This window comes from Bombina bombina, chromosome 2, assembly GCF_027579735.1.
Source record: "Bombina bombina isolate aBomBom1 chromosome 2, aBomBom1.pri, whole genome shotgun sequence".
In the NCBI taxonomy this organism is placed as follows: Eukaryota; Metazoa; Chordata; class Amphibia; order Anura; family Bombinatoridae; genus Bombina; species Bombina bombina.
The window spans coordinates 847532694-847553530 of NC_069500.1; the positions used below are offsets into that span (position 1 = coordinate 847532694).

General features: G+C 40.6%; 6 non-coding genes and 8 pseudogenes across 6 annotated transcripts; all 14 read right to left on the bottom strand.

Moving 5' to 3' along the window:
• Positions 1-391: 391 nt before the first annotated feature.
• LOC128650837 (uncharacterized) lies at positions 392-510 on the bottom strand (annotated as a pseudogene).
• Positions 511-871: 361 nt separating this feature from the next.
• Positions 872-990, bottom strand: LOC128650820 (uncharacterized; annotated as a pseudogene).
• Positions 991-1355: 365 nt separating this feature from the next.
• LOC128650581 (5S ribosomal RNA) lies at positions 1356-1474 on the bottom strand. The gene has a single exon (XR_008400868.1). It is a non-coding gene; the product is annotated as a 5S ribosomal RNA (ribosomal RNA).
• Positions 1475-1831: 357 nt separating this feature from the next.
• LOC128650758 (5S ribosomal RNA) lies at positions 1832-1950 on the bottom strand. Its single transcript, XR_008401016.1, has one exon. It is a non-coding gene; the product is annotated as a 5S ribosomal RNA (ribosomal RNA).
• A 359-nt stretch (positions 1951-2309) lies between these two features.
• Positions 2310-2427, bottom strand: LOC128650944 (uncharacterized; annotated as a pseudogene).
• Positions 2428-2787: 360 nt separating this feature from the next.
• LOC128650867 (uncharacterized) lies at positions 2788-2905 on the bottom strand (annotated as a pseudogene).
• A 361-nt stretch (positions 2906-3266) lies between these two features.
• On the bottom strand, positions 3267-3381 carry LOC128650979 (uncharacterized; annotated as a pseudogene).
• Positions 3382-3741: 360 nt separating this feature from the next.
• LOC128650994 (uncharacterized) lies at positions 3742-3860 on the bottom strand (annotated as a pseudogene).
• A 1357-nt stretch (positions 3861-5217) lies between these two features.
• LOC128650752 (5S ribosomal RNA) lies at positions 5218-5336 on the bottom strand. Its single transcript, XR_008401010.1, has one exon. It is a non-coding gene; the product is annotated as a 5S ribosomal RNA (ribosomal RNA).
• A 357-nt stretch (positions 5337-5693) lies between these two features.
• LOC128651040 (uncharacterized) lies at positions 5694-5812 on the bottom strand (annotated as a pseudogene).
• A 364-nt stretch (positions 5813-6176) lies between these two features.
• On the bottom strand, positions 6177-6295 carry LOC128650791 (5S ribosomal RNA). Its single transcript, XR_008401048.1, has one exon. It is a non-coding gene; the product is annotated as a 5S ribosomal RNA (ribosomal RNA).
• Positions 6296-6654: 359 nt separating this feature from the next.
• Positions 6655-6773, bottom strand: LOC128650730 (5S ribosomal RNA). The gene has a single exon (XR_008400990.1). It is a non-coding gene; the product is annotated as a 5S ribosomal RNA (ribosomal RNA).
• A 490-nt stretch (positions 6774-7263) lies between these two features.
• On the bottom strand, positions 7264-7382 carry LOC128650835 (uncharacterized; annotated as a pseudogene).
• Positions 7383-7735: 353 nt separating this feature from the next.
• LOC128650778 (5S ribosomal RNA) lies at positions 7736-7854 on the bottom strand. Its single transcript, XR_008401036.1, has one exon. It is a non-coding gene; the product is annotated as a 5S ribosomal RNA (ribosomal RNA).
• Between the last annotated feature and the right edge of the window lie 12983 nt (positions 7855-20837).

Consider the following 20837-nt stretch of genomic DNA (forward strand, 5'->3'; position numbering starts at 1 on the left):
AGACGGGATTGGGTGCATTCAAGGCAGTGTGGAGGTAGACACTTAGCGCTTCTTCCCAACGCTTTTTGTTCTTGCTCATGCTGTCATTCACAGTCTGTAAAAAATTGAAGAGTTAAAACCGGGTTAAAATTTAGATGGCAAATATATAAATAAATTAATAAATAGTGCCAGTACAGGCGCAGAATCACTTGCTGACCCATGACAAAAAGTATACATAGATACAGAATTTCCTGCCCCTCTTTCTGTCTGCCTGTCTGTCTTTACAAAAGATAATTATCTTTAATACAATGGACATCTAATTTTTAGTAATTGCAAGCTACATTTGTTTCAATAAATATTGCTACTATCAGTAAATATAACGCATGCTTCACTGCTTTAAAAATGAAAAAAAAGCCTACCGCACCTGGTGTTCCCAGGTGGTCTCCCATCCAGATACTGACCAGGCCTGGCCCTGCTTAACTTCCGAGATCAGACAGGATTGGGTGCATTCAAGGCGGTGTGGCGGTAGACACTTAGCATTTCTTCCCACCGCTTTTTGTTCTTGCTCATGCTGTCATTCACAGTCTGTAAAAAATTGAAGAGTTAAAACGGGGTAAAAATTTAGATGGCAAATATATAAATAAATTAATAAATAGTGCCAGTACAGGCCCAGAATAACTTGCTGACCCATGACAAAAAGTATACATAGATACAGAGTTTCCTGCCCCTCTTTCTGCCTGCCTGCCTGTCTGTCTGTCTTTACAAAAGATAATTATCTTTAATACAATGGACATCTAATTTTTAGTAATTGCAAGCTACAGTTGTTTCAATGAATATTGCTACTATTATTAAATATGAGGCATGCTTTACTGCTTTAAAAATTAAAAAAAAAAGCCTACCTCACCTGGTGTTCCCAGGCAGCCTCCCATCCAGGTACTGACCAGGCCTGGCCCTGCTTAACTTCCGAGATCAGATGGGATTGGGTGCATTCAAGGCAGTGTGGCGGTAGACACTTAGAGCTTCTTCCCAACACTTTTTGTTCTTGCTCATGCTGTCATTCAGGGTCTGTAAAAAATTGAAGCGTTAAAACAGGGTTAAAATTTAGATGGCAAATATATAAATAAATTAATAAATAGTGCCAGTACAGGCCCAGAATCACTTGCTGACCCATGACAAAAAGTATACATAGATACAGAGTTTCCTGCCCCTCTTTCTGACTGCCTGCCTGCCTGTCTGTCTGTCTTTACAAAATATAATTATCTTTAATAACAATGGACATCTAATTTTTAGTAATTGCAAGCTACATTTTTTTCAATAAATATTGCTACTATCAGTAAATATGACGCATGCTTCACTGCTTTAAAAATGAAAAAAAAAGCCTACCACACCTGGTGTTCCCAGGCGGTCTCCCATACAGGTACTGACCAGGCCTGGCCCTGCTTAACTTCCGAGATCAGACGGGATCGGGTGCATTCAAGGCAGTGTGGAGGTAGACACTTAGCACTTCTTCCCAACGCTTTTTGTTCTTGCTCATGCTGTCATTCACAGTCTGTAAAAAATTGAAGAGTTAAAACGGGGTTAAAATTTAGATGGCAAATATATAAAAAAAAAATAATAAATAGTGCCAGCACAGGCCCAGAATCACTTGCTGACCCATGACAAAAAGTATACACAGATAAAAAGTATCCTGCCCCTCTTTCTGCCTGCCTGTCTGTCTGTCTTTACAAAATATAATTATCTTTATTACAATGGACATCTAATTTTTAGTTATTGCAAGCTACATTTGTTTCAATAAATATTGCTAGTATCAGTAAATATGACGCAAGCTTCACTGCTTTAAAAATGAAAAAAAAGCCTACCGCACCTGGTGTTCCCAGGTGGTCTCCCATCCAGGTACTGCCCAGGCCTGGCCCTGCTTAACTTCCGAGATCAGACGGGATTGGGTGCATTCAAGGCGGTGTGGCGGTATACACTTAGCACATCTTCTAAACGCTTTTTGTTCTTGCTCATGCTGTCATTAACAGTCTGTAAAAAATTGAAGAGTTAGAACGAGGTTAAATTTAGATGGCAAATATATAAATAAATTAATAAATAGTGCCAGTACAGGCCCAGAATAACTTGCTGACCCATGACAAAAAGTATACATAGATACAGAGTTTCCTGCCCCTCTTTCTGCCTGCTTGCCTGTCTATCTCTCTTTACAAAAGATAATTATCTTTAATACAATGGACATCTAATTTTTAGTAATTGCAAGCTACAGTTGTTTCAATGAATATTGCTACTATCATTAAATATGAGGCATGCTTCACTGCTTTAAAAATGAAAAAAAAAGCCTACCTCACCTGGTGTTCTCAGGCGGCCTCCCACACAGGTACTGACCAGGCCTAGCCCTGCTTAACTTCCGAGATCAGACGGGATCGGTGCATTCAAGGAAGTGTGGCGGTAGACACTTAGCGCCTCTTCCCAACACGTTTTGTTCTTGCTCATGCTGTCATTCACAGTCTGTAAAAAATTGAAGAGTTAAAACGGGGTTAAAATTTAGATGGCAAATATATAAATACATTAATAAATAGTGCCAATACAGGCCAAGAAACACTTGTTGACCCATGACAAAAAGTATACATAGATACAGGGTTTCCTGCCCTTCTTTCTGCCTGCCTGCCTGTCTGTCTGTCTTTACAAAAGATAATTATCTTTAATACAATGGACATCTAATTTTTAGTAATTGCAAGCTACATTTGTTTCAATGAATATTGCTGGTATTAGTAAATATGAGGCATGCTTCACTGCTTTAAAAATGAAAAAAAAAGCCTACCGCACCAGGTGTTCCCAGGTGGTCTCCAATCCAGGTACTGACCAGGCCTGGCCCTGCTTACCTTCCGAGATCAGACGGGATCGGTGCATTCAAGGCAGTGTGGCGGTAGACACTTAGCGCTTCTTCCCAACGCTATTTGTTCTTGCTCATGCTGTCATTCACAGTCTGTAAAAAATTGAAGAGTTAAAACGGGGTTAAAATTTAGATGGCAAATATATAAATAAATTAATAAATAGTGCCAGTACAGGCCCAGAAACACTTGCTGACCCATGACAAAAAGTAGACATAGATACAGAGTTTCCTGCCCCTCTTTCTGCCTGCCTGCCTGTCTGTCTTTCTTTACAAAAGATAATTATCTTTAATACAATGGACATCTAATTTTTAGTAATTGCAAGCTACATTTGTTTCAATGAATATTGCTGGTATTAGTAAATATGAGGCATGCTTCACTGCTTTAAAAATGAAAAAAAAAAGCCTACCGCACCTGGTGTTCCCAGGTGGTCTCCCATCCAGGTACCAGGCCTGGCCCTGCTTAACTTCCGAGATCAGACGGGATTGGGTGCATTCAAGTCAGTGTGGAGGTAGACACTTAGCACCTCTTCCCAACACGTTTGGTTCTTGCTCATGCTGTCATTCACAGTCTGTAAAAAATTGAAGAGTTAAAACGGGGTTAAAATTTAGATGGCAAATATATAAATACATTAATAAATAGTGCCAGTACAGGCCCAGAATCACTTGCTGACCCATGACAAAAAGTATACATAGACACAGAGTTTCCTGCCCCTCTTTCTGCCTGCCTGCCTGCCTGTCTGTCTTTACAAAAGATAATTATATTTAATACAATGGACATCTAATTTTTAGTAATTGCAAGCTACAGTTGTTTCAATGAATATGCTACTATCAGTAAATATGAGGCATGCTTCACTGCTTTAAAAATGAAACAAAAAACCCTACTTCACCTGGTGTTCCCAGGCGGTCTCTCATCCAGGTACTTACCAGGCCTGGCCCTGCTTAACGTCCGAGATCAGACGGGATTGGGTGCATTCAAGGCAGTGTGGCGGTAGACACTTAGCGCTTCTTCCCAACGCTTTTTGTTCTTGCTCATGCTGTCATTCACAGTCTGTAAAAATTAAAATTTAGATGGCAAATATATAAATAAATTAATAAATAGTGCCAGTACAGGCCCAGAATCACTTGCTGACCCATGACAAAAAGTATACACAGATAAAGAGTTTCCTGCCCCTCTTACTGCCTGCCTGTCTGTCTTTACAAAAGATAATTATCTTTAATACAATGGACATCTAATTTTTAGTAATTGCAAGCTACATTTGTTTCAATAAATATTGCTAGTATCAGTAAATATGACGCATTCTTCACTGCTTTAAAAATGAAAAAAAAAAAGCCTACCGAACCTGGTGTTCACAGGCAGTCTCCCATCCAGATACTGACCAGGCCTGGCCCTGCTTAAAGGGACAGTTTACTCAAAAATTTTCTCCCCTTTAATTTGTTCCCAATGATCCACTTTACCTGCTGGAGTGTATTAAATTGTTTACAAGTAGCTCCTTTACCCTTATATTGGCATTTGAAATTGTTAATTTAGCATGTGGTATCCCCACCTATTCTGAAAGTTTGTGGCCGCGCGTACCAGCTATAGATAAGCTTTGTAAACACAGCCAGCAGAAGAAATTACACTCCCAGTCGGATATAGCAGAGATAAGGTAATACAATGTTGATTTTCCATTGTTCTCTCAAAGTACTGTTGATTGTTTTAAGGACAGATATAAGATAAAGAAGCAGGTATATGTGCACAATGTGATACAGTAATGAGATCTGATTATACCTACAAGCTCAACCCATTTTATTAGGTTGTGGCTTCAAAACACAAAACTAGAGCTTTAATATACACAAATAAGCCTTAAAAAGCTAATTTTCATTCATTTTTTACTCTGCAGTTGGTAAAAAAAGCAATTGTAAACACATTAAGGGAAAAACTATTTTACAGTATACTGTCCCTTTAACTTCCGAGATCAGACGGGATTGGGTGCATTCAAGGCAGTGTGGCGGTAGACACTTAGCGCCTCTTCCCAACACGTTTTGTTCTTGCTCATGCTGTCATTCACAGTCTGTAAAAAATTTAAGAGTTAAAACGGGGTTAAAATTTAGATGGCAAATATATAAATAAATTAATAATTAGTGCCAGTACAGGCGCAGAATCACTTGCTGACCCATGACAAAAAGTATACATAGATACAGAATTTCCTGCCCCTCTTTCTGTCTGCCTGTCTGTCTTTACAAAAGATAATTATCTTTAATAACAATGGACATCTAATTTTTAGTAATTGCAAGCTACATTTGTTTCAATAAATATTGCTAGTATCAGTAAATATGACGCATGCTTCACTGCTTTAAAAATGAAAAAAAAAAGCCTATCGCACCTGGTGCTCCCAGGCGGTCTCCCATACAGGTACTGACCAGGCCTGGCCCTGCTTAACTTCCGAGATCAGACGGGATCGGGTGCATTCAAGGCAGTATGGAGGTAGACACTTAGCACTTCTTCCCAACGCTTTTTGTTCTTGCTCATGCTGTCATTCACAGTCTGTAAAAAATTGAAGAGTTAAAACGGGGTTAAAATTTAGATGGCAAATATATAAAAAAAAATAATAAATAGTGCCAGCACAGGCCCAGAATCACTTGCTGACCCATGACAAAAAGTATACACAGATAAAAAGTTTCCTGCCCCTCTTTCTGCCTGCCTGTCTGTCTGTCTTTACAAAATATAATTATCTTTATTACAATGGACATCTAATGTTTAGTAATTGAAAGCTACAGTTGTTTCAATGAATATTGCTACTATCAGTAAATATGAGGCATGCTTCACTGCTTAAAAAATGAAACAAAAACCCTATCTCACCTGGTGTTCCCAGACGGCCTCTCACGCAGGTACTGACCAGGCCTGGCCCTGCTTAACTTCCGAGATCAGACTGGATCGGGTGCACTCAAGGCAGTGTGGAGGTAGACACTTAGCGCTTCTTCCCAATGCTTTTTGTTCTTGCTCATGCTGTCATTCACAGTCTGTAAAAAATTGAAGAGTTAAAACGGGGTTAAAATTTAGATGGCAAATATATAAATAAATTAATAAATAGTGCCAGTACAGGCCCAGAATCACTTGCTGACCCATGACAAAAAGTTTACACAGATAAAGAGTTTACTGCCCCTCTTTCTGTCTGCCTGCCTACCTGCCTGTCTGCCTTTGCAAAAGATAATTATCTTTAATACAATGGACATCTAATTTTTAGTAATTGCAAGCTACATTTGTTTCAATAAATATTGCTAGTATCAGTAAATATGACGCATGCTTCACTGCTTTAAAAATGAAAAAAAAAGCCTATCGCACCTGGTGCTCCCAGGCGGTCTCCCATCCAGGTACTGACCAGGCCTGGCCCTGCTTAACTTCCGAGATCAGACGGGATTGGGTGCATTCAAGGTAGTATGGAGGTAGACACTTAGCGCTTCTTCCCAACGCTTTTTGTTCTTGCTCATGCTGTCATTCACAGTCTGTAAAAAATTGAAGAGTTAAAACGGGGTTAAAATTTAGATGGCAAATATATAAATAAATTAATAAATAGTGCAAGTACAGGCCCAGAATCACTTGCTGACCCATGACAAAAAGTATACATAGATACAGAATTTCCTGCCCCTCTTTCTGTCTGCCTGCCTGCCTGTCTTTACAAAAGATAATTATCTTTAATACAATGGACATCTAAATTTTAGTAATTGCAAGCTACATTTGTTTCAATAAATATTGCTAGTATCAATAAATATGACGCATGCTTCACTGCTTTAAAAATAAAAAATAAAAAAGCATACCGCACATGGTGTTCCCAGGAGGTCTCCCATCCAGGTACTGACCATACCTGACCCTGCTTAACTTCCGAGATCAGACGGGATCGGGTGCATTCAAGGCAGTGTGGCAGTAGACACTTATCGCTTCTTCCCAATGCTTTTTGTTCTTGCTCATGCGGTCTCCCATCCAGGTACTGACTAGGCCTGGCCCTGCTTAACTTCCGAGATCAGACGGGATCGGGTGCATTCAAGGCATTGTGGAGGTAGACACTTAGCGTTTCTTCCCAACGCTTTTTGTTCTTGCTCATGCTGTCATTCACAGTCTGTAAAAAATTGAAGAGTTAAAATGGGGTTAAAATTTAGATGGCAAATATATAAATAAATTAATAAATAGCGCCAGTACAGGCCCAGAATAACTTGCTGACCCATGACAAAAAGTATACATAGATACAGAGTTTCCTGCCCCTCTTTCTGCCTGCCTGTTTGTCTGTCTTTACAAAAGATAATTATCTTTAATACAATGGACATCTAATTTTTAGTAATTGCAAGCTACATTTGTTTCAATAAATATTGCTAGTATCAGCAAATATGACACATGCTTCACTGCATTAAAAATGAAAAAAAAAAGCCTACCGCACCCGGTGTTCACAGGCGGTCTCCCATCCAGGCACTGACCAGGCCTGGCCCTGCTTAACTTCCGAGATCAGACGGGATCGGGTGCATTCAAGGCAGTGTGGAAGTAGACAATTAGCGCTTCTTCCCAACGCTTTTTGTTCTTGCTCATGCTGTCATTCACAGTCTGTAAAAAATTGAAGAGTTTAAACGGGGTTAAAATTTAAATGGCAAATATATAAATAAATTAATAAATAGTGCCAGTACAGGCCCAGAATCACTTGCTGACCCATGACAAAAAGTATACACAGATAAAGAGTTTCCTGCCCCTCTTTCTGTCTGCCTGTCTGTCTTTACAAAAGGTAATTATCTTTAATACAATGGACATCTAATTTTTAGTAATTGCAAGCTACATTTGTTTCAATAAATATTGCTAGTATCAGCAAATATGACGCATGCTTCACTGCTTTAAAAATGGAAAAAAAAAGCCTACCGCTCCTGGTGTTCCCAGGTGGTCTCCAATCCAGGTACTGACCAGGCCTGGCCCTGCTTAACTTCCGAGATCAGACGGGATCGGGTGCATTCAAGGCAGAGTGGCGGTAGACACTTAGCGCTTCTTCCCAACGCTTTTTGTTCTTGCTTATGCTGTCATTCACAGTCTGTAAAAAATTGAAGAGTTAAAACGGGGTTAAAATTTAGATGGCAAATATATAAATAAATTAATAAATAGTGCCAGTACAGGCCCAGAATCACTTGCTGACCCATGACAAAAAGTATACACAGATAAAAAGTTTCCTGCCCCTCTTTCTGCCTGCCTGCCTGTCTGTCTTTACAAAAGATAATTATCTTTAATACAATGGACATCTAATTTTTAGTAATTGCAAGTAGTGATGTCCCGAACTGTTCGCCCGCGAACGGTTCACAGCGAACATAGCTTGTTGGCTTTCGCGTTTGTGGGCGAACACATGGCGATGTTCGATCCGCCCCTATGTGTCATCATTGTGGAAACTTTGACCCTTTATGTCACAGCCGCTTGACACATTAGAGCCAATCAACATCAGACACTCCCTCACAGACACTCCCAGCTACTCGGAATCCGCCATTTTAGACTCATAACGACCTTGCTTTTTTAATGAGAGGACGTGTTGTGTTTTTGCTCCTGACATTAATAGGAAAAACATAGCTAGGCTAGTGTATTTACAATCCAGAAGGACTCCACTCATCTCTGCTGCAAGCACAGCACCCCAAAAAGCCCTTTTTAGGGCTTTATTTTGTGCCGTTTTTTTTTTTTTTAGCATTTGCCTGGCTTTCAGCTGTGTGTTTAAGGCTCACAGCATATGCTGTGACTACTGCCACCACTGATATCTCCCTAACAACATTAGTTTAAATTTAACTAACCCAAAAATATAATTATTTTTCTAGTGTAATTTTTTTTCATTTTCTATCAGGCCAGTGTCACACAGCTCATACTCTGGTTCATTGCTCTGTGCCAGCCAGCAGCCACCAGTGTTAATATCCGTTTATAACATTATTTTAAATTAAAAAAAAAAAAAAAAAAAATTTGCTAGTGTAATCTAATTACATTTACTATCATGCCAGTGTCTGTCAGGCTCACTCAGCATTAATATACCTCTTTTTTTTCAGTCTTTTGGTTAATTGGTCTGTGCCAGGCAGCCACCCAGCACTCATATCTATTCTCCTTCACCTTAATTTTAATATAAAAAAAAAAAGTTTAAATTTGTTTGCTAGTGTAATCTAATATAATTTTCTATCCGGACTGTGTGTTTTGCTGACATAGAGAGCCTACTGTGTTTACTTGCTGCCCTCCCTAGTCTATGAGCCACGACTCATATGTGTTTAACCTTTTTTTAATTCCTCCCCCCAAAAAATAATTTCAATCATTTTTCTAGTGTAATCTAATAGTATTTTCTATCAGGCGTGTGTGTATCCGACATACAGAGCCTACTGTTTTTAATAGCTGCCCTTCCAAGGCCATCAGCCACGACTCATATGTTTGTGCTTAACCTTTTTCTTAAAATTTCCAAAAAAAAGTCTTTAAATCATTATGCTAGTGTAATCTAATTGTATTTTCTATCAGACCTGTGTCTAACTGTCTATCTGACTTACACAGCATACTGTTGTTATAATTGCTGCCCTACGTAGCAGCCAGCCAGTGCGACCACTCATAGAGTCATATGTGCATTGCACTTCTTAACATAATTTTAATATTAAAATCTAAAATTTTCAAATATTTTGCTAGCGTAATGTAACTTAATTTTCTATCAGTCCTGTGTTTTTGTCACTTACACAGCATACTGTGTTAAATTGCTGCCCTACCTACCATCCACGACTCATATCTGCCAGCCTGTCTGCCAGGCCAAGTAGCCAATTAGTGGCACCAATCACAATTCTTGTAACAGTAATAAAAAAAAAAAAATCATAATTTTTTGGACTGCAAATATTCAGTCTCCTAGTGCCATTGAATTTCATTTACCTCCTGCCTGCCACTGCCAGCCTTTTGTGCCAGGCCGTCTAGCCAACTATTTACACCAATCATAATTGTTGTCACAGTCAGACAGTATAGTTATTAATTTAAATAAAAACATTTTTTAGTGTTGATCTTAATCCTCAGTTTGCTCGTGCCTTTGAATTGCACTTTTCTACAGCCTTCCAAGCCTGTGTGCCAGGCCTACTTAAAAAAATATTTACACCAATCATATTTGTTGTGACAGTATTCTAATAATTAAAAATTAAAATTTTTGGTAATAGTTGCTGTGATTTGAATCCTCAGTTTGCTGGTGCCATTGAATAGCACTTTCCTCCTGCCTTGCAGCCTGCTGTGAGCCAGGCCCACCTAGCCAATTGTTGTCAGCAATCATATTTCTGTTAACAGTATTGCAAAAATTGTCAATCATCACTGTTTAGACTGTCAGTAATCAGTCTCCTAGTTTCCTTGAATTGCATCTACCTCCTGCCTGCCATCCTTTTGTGCCAGGCCGTCTTGCCAACTATTTACACCAATCCTAATTTTTTTGTCACAGTATAGTTACTAATTACAATTAAAAAAATCTTTATTGTTGATGATCTTAATCCTCAGTTTGCTCGTGCGTTTGAATTGCACTTTTCTACAGCCTTCCAAGCCTGTGTGCCAGGCCTACTTAAAAAATATTTACACCAATCATATTTGTTGTGACAGTATTCTAATAATTAAAAATTAAAATTTTTGGAAATAGTTGCTGTGATTTGAATCCTCAGTTTGCTGGTGCCATTGAATAGCACTTTCCTCCTGCCTTGCAGCCTGCTGTGAGCCAGGCCCACCTAGCCAATTGTTGTCAGCAATCATATTTCTGTTAACAGTATTGCAAAAATTGTCAATCATCACTGTTTAGACTGTCAGTAATCAGTCTCCTAGTGTCCTTGAATTGCATCTACCTCCTGCCTGCCATACTTTTGTGCCAGGCCGTTTTTCCAACTATTTTCACCAATCCTAATTTTTTGCCACAGTATAGTTACTAATTACAATTAAAAAAATCTTTATTGTTGATGATCTTAATCCTCAGTTTGCTCGTGCCCTAGAATAGCACTTTTCTACAGCCTTCCAAGCCTGTGTGCCAGGCCTACTTAAAAAATATTTACACCAATCATATTTGTTGTGACAGTATTCTAATAATTAAAAATTAAAATTTTTGGTAATAGTTGCTGTGATTTGAATCCTCAGTTTGCTGGTGCCATTGAATAGTACTTTCCTCCTGCCTTGCAGCCTGCTGTGAGCCAGGCCCACCTAGCCAATTGTTGTCAGCAATCATATTTCTGTTAACAGTATTGCAAAAATTGTCAATCAACACTGTTTAGACTGTCAGTAATCAGTCTCCTAGTGTCCTTGAATTGCATCTACCTCCTGTCTGCCATCCTTTTGTGCCAGGCCGTCTTGCCAACTATTTACACCAATCCTAATTTTTTGTCACAGTATAGTTACTAATTAAAATTAAAAAAATCTTGATTGTTGATGATCTTAATCCTCAGTTTGCTCGTGCCCTAGAATTGCACTTTTCTACAGCCTTCCAAGCCTGTGTGCCAGACCTACTTGAAAAATATTTACACCAATCATATTTGTTGTGACAGTATTCTAATAATTAAAAATTAAAATTTTTGGCAATAGTTGCTGTGATTTGAATCCTCAGTTTGCTGGTGCCATTGAATAGCACTTTCCTCCTGCCTTGCAGCCTGCTTTGAGCCAGGCCCACCTAGCCAATTGTTGTCAGCAATCATATTTCTGTTAACAGTATTGTAAAAATTGTCAATCATCACTGTTTAGACTGTCAGTAATCAGTCTCCTAGTGTCCTTGAATTGCATCTACCTCCTGCCTGCCATCCTTTTGTGCCAGGCCGTTTTTCCAACTATTTTCACCAATCCTAATTTTTTGCCACAGTATAGTTACTAATTACAATTAAAAAAATCTTTATTGTTGATGATCTTAATCCTCAGTTTGCTCGTGCCCTAGAATAGCACTTTTCTACAGCCTTCCAAGCCTGTGTGCCAGGCCTACTTAAAAAATATTTATACCAATCATATTTGTTGTGACAGTATTCTAATAATTAAAAATTAAAATTTTTGGTAATAGTTGCTGTGATTTGAATCCTCAGTTTGCTGGTGCCATTGAATAGTACTTTCCTCCTGCCTTGCAGCCTGCTGTGAGCCAGGCCCACCTAGCCAATTGTTGTCAGCAATCATATTTCTGTTAACAGTATTGTAAAAATTGTCAATCATCACTGTTTAGACTGTCAGTAATCAGTCTCCTAGTGTCCTTGAATTGCATCTACATCCTGCCTGCCATCCTTTTGTGCCAGGCCGTCTTGCCAACTATTTACACCAATCCTAATTTTTTGTCACAGTATAGTTACTAATTACAAATAAAAAAATCTTTATTGTTGATGATCTTAATCCTCAGTTTGCTCATGCCCTAGAATAGCACTTTTCTACAGCCTTCCAAGCCTGTGTGCCAGGCCTACTTAAAAAATATTTACACAAATCATATTTGTTGTGACAGTATTCTAATAATTAAAAATTAATATTTTTGGTAATAGATGCTGTGATTTGAATCCTCATTTTGCTGGTGCCATTGAATAGCACTTTCCTCCTGCCTTGCAGCCTGCTGTGAGCCAGGCCCACCTAGCCAATTGTTGTCAGCAATCATATTTCTGTTAACAGTATTGCAAAAATTGTCAATCATCACTGTTTAGACTGTCAGTAATCAGTCTCCTAGTATCCTTGAATTGCATCTACCTCCTGCCTGCCATCCTTTTGTGCCAGGCCGTCTTGCCAACTATTTACACCAATCCTAATTTTTTGTCACAGTATAGTTACTAATTAAAATTAAAAAAATCTTGATTGTTGATGATCTTAATCCTCAGTTTGCTCGTGCCTTTGAATTGCACTTTTCTACAGCCTTCCAAGCCTGTGTGCCAGGCCTACTTAAAAACATTTACACCAATCATATTTGTTGTGACAGTATTCTAATAATTAAAAATTAAAATTTTTGGTAATAGTTGCTGTGATTTGAATCCTCAGTTTGCTGGTGCCATTGAATAGCACTTTCCTCCTGCCTTGCAGCCTGCTGTGAGCCAGGCCCACCTAGCCAATTGTTGTCAGCAATCATATTTCTGTTAACAGTAATGCAAAAATTGTCAATCATCACTGTTTTGACTGTCATTAATCAGTCTCCTAGTGTCCTTGAATTGCATCTACCTCCTGCCTGCCATCCTTTTGTGCCAGGCCGTCTTGCCAACTATTTACACCAATCCTAATTGTTGTCACAGTATAGTTACTAATTAAAATTAAAAAAATCTTGATTGTTGATCTTAATCCTCATTTTGCTTGTGCCATTGAATTGCACTTTTCTACTGCCTGCCAGCCTGTGTGCCAGGCCCAACTATCCAATTAGTGCCACCACTCATATTTATTGTAACAGGATTGGAATTTTTGTTAATCATAACTGTTTTGACTGTGATTCTTCAGTCTCCAAGTGCCATTGAATTGCAGTTTCCTTTCTCCCAGAGTGTGTGCCAGACAGGCCCATTTGCCAAATAGTGCCAAACAATCATATTTGTTACCACAGTACTTGTAAGTTGTAATATTTAAAAAAATTAACAATTTGTGATTTTTAAAACATCTGTCTTTTTTGTTGTTGTCAGTCTCACAGCGTATACTGTGCCCACTTTCACAGTGTCACCACTCAATTGGTGTAATAGTATTGTTAGTGTCCATTTAAAAAAAAATGACAGGCAGAGGCAGGCCACCCCGCAGGTTCCGTAGTCGTGGTCGTGGTGCTGTGATTCCTTTAGACCCTAGAAATATGCACATTGTTCAGACGCCGGGTGCCAGGGGGGATGCAAAAACTTCTGAGGAGGACCTAGTTGAATGGCTAACACAGGAAACCCAATCTTCTTCAGCTTCCGCTGCTAGTCCTCCTAACCTTGACGCACCATCTAAGTCCAGCTGTGCTTTGGGCAGGTCTAAAGTGACCAGTGCCACTCCGCCGCCTATCGCCACCACCAACACTAGCACCACAGCCGCTTCACTTGATCTGTCACAGGAGTTATTGACACATCATTTGGAAGAAATGAGTGATGCGCAACCATCATTGACAGAGGATGTAGATAATAGTGATCTGTCTCAGTCAGGCAGCATTACCGACATGGAGGTACGGTGTGATGATGATGATGATGATGATGATGTTGTACCCGCTGCTGCTTCCTTTCTTGATGTTTCAGATACAAGTGAAGCGGTTGATGATGATGTGTCGGTGGATGTCACGTGGGTGCCTGCTAGAAGAGAAGAAGAGGGGGAAAGTTCAGATGGGGAGACAGAGAGGAGGAGGAGACGATTTGGAAGCACGGGGAGGTCGTCTCAAGGAGCTAGTGGCACAGTCAGACAGCATGCATCGTCACCAGGGGTCAGCCAGACAGCCCGCCGACGCCCATCAACGCATGCTGTTGCCACCACCAGAATGCCGTCATCGCAGAGCTCAGCAGTGTGGCATTTTTTTTGTGTGTCTGCCTCTGACAACAGCGATGCCATTTGCAACCTGTGCCAAAAGAAACTGAGTTGTGGGAAGTCCAACAGCCACCTAGGTACAACTGCTTTGCGAAGGCACATGGTCTCCCATCACAAAGGCCGATGGGAAGAACACATGAGTAGAAGCAGCACACAAAGTGAAAGCCGCCCTCCTCCTCCTGCTCCAGCATCTTCAGCCACGTCAACCAGTGCTGTCCTCCTTGCCCCCTCTCAACCATCCTCCACTCAGTCTCTCTTACCGAGCAGTTCCTGGTCATCTGCCCACAGTCAGGTGTCTGTCAAGGACATGTTTGAGCGTAAGAAGCCAATTTCTCAAAGTCACCCCCTTGCCCGGCGTCTGACAGCTGGCTTGTCTGAACTCTTAGCCCGCCAGCTTTTACCATACAAGCTGGTGGAGTCTGATGCTTTCAAAAAATTTGTATCTATTGGGACACCGCAGTGGAAGGTACCTGGCAAAAATTTCTTTTCATAAAAGGCAATCCCAAACCTGTACTCTGTTGTGAGAAAGGAAGTTATGGCATGTCTGGCACACAGCGTTGGGGCAAGGGTCCATCTGACCACGGATAGCTGGTCTGCAAAGCATGGTTAGGGCAGGTATATCACCTACACTGCGCATTGGGTAAACTTGCTGACTTCTGACAAGCATGGAATGCGTGGCTCTGCAGAAGAGTTGGTGACACTGCCACGACTTGCAGACAGGCCTGCTGCTATCTCCTCTACTCCTCCTACTCCATCCTCTTCCATAACCTCTTCCTCGGCTGAGTCCTCTTCAACTTCTGCATCTTGCTCCACATCTATGGCACCCCCCCAGCTCCCCAGGTACTATGCTTCATCCCGGGTACGGCAGTGTCACGCCGTCTTGGGGTTGACTTGCCTGAAAGCGGAGAGTCACACCGCACCAGCACTCCTGACCGCCCTGAACGCACAGGTGGATCAGTGGCTGACTCCGCACCAACTGGAGATGGGCAAGGTTGTTTCTGACAATGGAAGTAATTTGGTGGCGGCATTGAAATTGGGCAAGTTAACACATGTGCCGTGCATGACACATGTGTGTAATCTAATTGTACAACGATTTGTCCATAAGTACCCAGGCTTACAGGACGTCCTGAAGCAGGCCAGGAAGGTGTGTGGCCAGGCCTTCCTTCACGGCCATGGCGCACTTGTCTGATATCCAGCGTCGAAACAACCTGCCAGTGAGGCGCTTGATTTGCGACAGCCCGACATGGTGGAATTCAACACTCCTAATGTTTGACCACCTGCTCCAACAAGAAAAAGCTGTTAATGAGTATTTGTTTGACCGGGGTGCTAGGACAGCCTCTGGGGAGCTGGGGATATTTTTGCCAAATTACTGGACGCTCATGCGCAATGCCTGTAGGCTCATGCGTCCTTTTGAGGAGGTGACAAACCTTGTCAATCGCACCGAAGGCACCATAAGTGACATCATACCATTTGTTTTCTTCCTGGAACATGCCCTGCGAAGAGTGCTGGATCAGGCAGTAGATGAGCGTGAAGAGGAAGCGGGAGAGTTGTGGTGTCCATCACCCCCGCAAACAGCCGAATCAGCATTGCTTGCTGGACCTGCGTCAACGCAGGAAGAGGATTGTGAGGAAGAGGAGTCAGAGGAGGAATGTGGCTTTGGGGAGGATGAGGAGGAGGAAGACCGAGCACAACAGTCATCCCAGGGTGCTAGTTGTTGTCACCTCTCTGGTACCCGTGGTGTTGTACATGGCTGGGGGGAAGAAGATACCATCAGTGAGATCAGTGAGGAGGAGGAACGCGACATGATTAGCTCAGCATCCAACCTTGTTCAAATGGGTTCTTTCATGCTGTCGTGCCTGTTGAGGGACCCTCGTATAAAAAAGCTGAAGGAGAACGACCTGTACTGGGTGTCCACTCTCCTCGACCCCCGGTATAAGCATAAAGTGCCTGAAATGTTACCAAATTCCCGCAAGTCGGAAAGGATGGAGCATTTTCATAATAAATTAAAAACTATGCTTTACACAGCGTATAAGGGTGATGTCACAGCACCACGGGAATGTAACAGGGGAAGAGATGAAATTAATCCTCCTCCTCCCACGACCACGGCGGCAAGGACCGGGCGCTTTCCTGACGTCTTGTTGATGGAGGACATGCGTACCTTTTTAACTCCCATGCACCATTAGAGCCTTTCGGGATCCAGCCTTAGAGAAAGACTCAACCGACAGGTAGCAGACTACCTAGCTTTAAGTGCGGATCTCGACACTCTCAGGAGAGATGGACCCCTTGACTACTGGGTGTGCAGGCTGGACTTGTAGCCTGAGCTATCCCAATTTGCAATGGAACTTCTGGCCTGCCCCGCTTCAAGTGTCCTGTCCGAAAGGACTTTTAGTGCAGCAGGAGGTTTTGTCACTGAGAAGAGAAGTCGCCTAGGTCAATAAAGCCTTGACTATCTCACTTTTATAAAAATGAATGAGGGCTAGATCCCGAAAGGACTGACATTGGGCGATACATTTGAATAAAAAACTACTGATGATGATATGAGCTGGCTTGGGCTACAACTGTTACACAGGCTGGCCTTTTTTTTTTGGTTATAAAGACGGAGGACTTGCTTGACTTATCCGCCAACAACTAGTGTTCAAGCCACAAGCTTTTAGGGCACTTTATAAATGTTTTACAAACATCGATTTTTCTGGCCGCTGCTACAGCAGTTGCTACAACAATACCCCAATTTTTCAGTCATTTGTACATTCCTAATTTTTCTGGCCTCTGCTGCATCTCTGTGGGTACAAAACTCAAATAAAAAAAATAAGGCACATAACACTAGTGATTAAACTGTTACGAATTGTACAACTTAACACACCACTCATATCCGGTGGACCATTCAATTGAACGCAAAATGCAACAAATTTGAAAGAGTAGGACCGACCAAGCATCTTTATCCATCTCTTGGTTGCTGCTCTAAATTATCTCCGTGTTCCATCTATGCCATACCTGTACTCTATTGTGCAAAAGGGTGGCATATGTTGTGTTTCATGCTGTTGTGCCTGTTGCGGGTCGTGGCCCATGATATAAAAAGGCTGAAGGAGAACGACCTGTAGTAATGGGTGCCCCATCCAGTTTTTAGAAAAATGTTCCTGGTTCCTCTCAATTATCTTTGGGTTTCTAAAATGGATGCCATACCTGTACTCGCTTGTTCAAAAGGATGGCATATGTGGTGGTGTTTCCTGCAGTTGTTTCTGTTGAGGGCGCTGGACCCTCTTATAAAAAAGCTGAAGGAGAACAACCTGGAGTGGGAGTCCAAGCATGGTTTTTGGGGCTATTTCACTTTTACAAAAAATTATCTGTGGGTTTCACAAATCAATGCCGTACCAGTACTCTATTGTTCCAAAGTATGCCATATTTTCTCTTTCCTGCTGGTATTTTGTTTGAGGGTCCTGGACACTCTTATAAAAAGGCCTAAGGTGAAAGAGGTGTACTGGGTGTCCACTCATTTTTCTTTTCTATTTCACATTTGACCAAAATTATCTCTGGTTTTGTAAAATCAATGCCGTACCTGTACTCTATTGTTCAAAAGGATGCCATACGTCCTCTTTCCTGCTGGTGTTTTTTTTGAGTGTCCAGGACCCTCTTATAAAAAGGCCTAAGGAGAAAGAGGTGTACTGGTTGGCCACTCATCTTTATTTTTCTATTTAACAATTGACCAAAATGATCTCTGGGTTTGTCAAATCAATGCCGTACCTGTACTCTATTGTTCAAAAGGATGCCATACGTCCTCTTTCCTGCTGGTGTTTTTTTTGAGGGTCCAGGAGACCCTCTTATAAAAAGGCCTAAGGAGAAAGAGGTGTACTGGTTGGCCACTCATTTTTATTTTTCTATTTAACAATTGACCAAAATGATCTCTGGGTTTGTAAAATCAATGCTGTACCTGTACTCTATTGTTCAAAAGGATGCCATACGTCCTCTTTCCTGCTGGTGTTTTTTTTGAGGGTCCTGGACCCTCTTATAAAAAGGCCTAAGGAGAAAGAGGTGTACTGGGTGTCCATCAAATCATTTTTTTTTATTCAAATTTCCATTTGCAAAAAATTATCTATGGGTTTCTAAAATAAATGCCTTTCCTGTACTCTATTGTTCAAAAGTATGCCATATGTCCTCTTTCCTGCAGGTGTTTTTTTGAGGGTCCAGGACCCTCTTATAAAAATGCCTAAGGAGAAAAAGGTGTACTGGCTGTCCATCGAATCATTTTTTTGATTCAAATTTCCATTTAAAAAAAAAATTCTATGGGTTTCTAAAATCAATGCCTTTCCTGTACTCTATTGTTCAAAAGTATGCCATATGTCCTCTTTCCTGCTGGTTTTTTGTTTGAGGGTCCTGGACCCTCTTATAAAAAAGGCCTTATGGAGAAAGAATTGTACTGGGTGTCCATCCAATCATTTTTTTAATTAAAATTCACGGTTGCAAAAAATTATCCCCGGGTTTCTAAAATCAATGCCTTTCCTATATTTTTTTTTTTCACAAAGGATGCCATATGTCCTCTTTCCTACTGCTGGTTTTGTTGAGTGTCCTGGAGCCTCTGCTAAAAAGGCCTAAGGATAAAGAAGTGTAATGGGTGTCTATTCAATGTTTTTTTAGATTTCCCGGTTGTAACAAATTTTTCTGTCTTTCAAAAATCAATGCCTTTCCTGTAATCTATTTTTCAAAAGGATGCCATATGTCCTCTTTCAAGCTGTTCTTTCTGTTGAGGCTCCGGGACACTCTTATAAAAAGGACTAAGGATAAAGAAGTTTACTGGGTGTCCAATCAATGTTTTTTTTCTATTTCCCGGGTCATATAACTGATCTCTGTGTTTCTAAAAACAATGCCTTTCCTGTAATCTAATTTTCAAAAGTATGCCATATGTCCTCTTTCCTGCTGGTGTTTTTTTTGAGGGTCCAGGACCCTCTTATAAAAAGTCCTAAGGAGAAAGAGGTGTACTGGGTGTCCATCGAATCATTTTTTTTATTCAAATTTACATTTGCAAAAAATTATCTATGGGTTTCTAAAATCAATGCCTTTCCTGTACTCTTACTCTATTGTTCAAAAGTATGCCATATGTCCCCTTTCCTGCTGGTGTTTTGTTTGAGGGTCCTGGATCCTCTTATAAAAAGGCCTAGGGAGAAAGAATTGTACTGGGTGTCCATCCAATCATTTTTTTTATTCAAATTCATGGTTGCAACAAATTATCCCCGGGTTTCTAAAATCAATGCCTTTCCTATAATCTTTTTTTCACAAAGGATGCCATATGTCCTCTTTCCTACTGCTGGTTTTGTTGAGTGTCCTGGAGCCTCTGCTAAAAAGGCCGAAGGATAAAGAAGTGTACTGGGTGTCTATTCAATGTTTTTTTAGATTTCCCGTTTGTAACAAATTTTTTCTGTCTTTCTAAAATCAATGCCTTTCCTGTAATCTATTTTTCAAAAGGATGCCATATGTCCTCTTTCATGCTGTTCTTTCTGTTGAGGCTCCGGGACACTCTTCTAAAAAGGCCTAAGGATAAAGAAGTGTACTGAGTGTATAATCTATGTTTTTTTAGATTTCACGGTTGCAACTAATGATCTCTGTGTTTCTAAAATCAATGCCTTTCCTGTAATCTAATTTTCTAAAGGATGCCATATGTCCTCTTTCATGCTGCTGGTTTTGTGGAGGGTCCTGGAGCCTCTGCTAAAAAGGCCTAAGGATAAATAAGTGTACTTGGTGTATAATCGAAGTTTTTTGCGATTTCACGGTTGCAACTAATGATCTCTGTGTTTATAAAATCAATGCCTTTCCTGTAATCTAATTTTCTAAAGGATGCCATATGTCCTCTTTCATGCTGCTGGTTTTTGTGGAGGGTCCTGGAGCCTCTGCGAAAAAAGCCTAAGGATAAATAAGTGTACTTGGTGTATAATCCAAGTTTTTTGAGATTGCACGGTTGCAACTAATGATCTCTGTGTTTCTAAAATCAATGCCTTTCCAGAAATCTATTTTTCTAAAGGATGCCATATGTCCTCTTTACTGCTGCTGGTTTTGTTGAGGGTCCTGGAGCCTCTGCTACTAAGGCCTAAGGATAAATAAGTGTCCTGGTTGTCTAATCCATTTTCTTTTAGATTTCCCGGTTGTAACAAATTATCTCTGGGTTTCTAAAATCAATGCCTTTCCTCTAATCTATTAGTCACAAGGATGCCATATGTCCTCTTTCATGCTGTTGTTTCTGTTAAGGCTACGGGAGACTCTTCTAAAAAGGCCTAAGGATAAAGAAGTGTACTGGGTGTATAATCTATGTTTTTTTAGATTTCACGGTTGCAACTAATGATCTCTGTGTTTCTAAAATCAATGCCTTTCCTGTAATATAAATTTCTAAAGGATGACATATCTCCTCTTTCATGCTGTTGTTTCGGTTGAGGCTCCGGGTCCCTCGTATTAAAAAGGCCTGAGGATAAATAAGTGTCACGGGTGTGTAATCAGTGTTTTTTTCTATTTCACGGATGCAAATAATGATCTGTGGGTTTCTAAAATCAATGC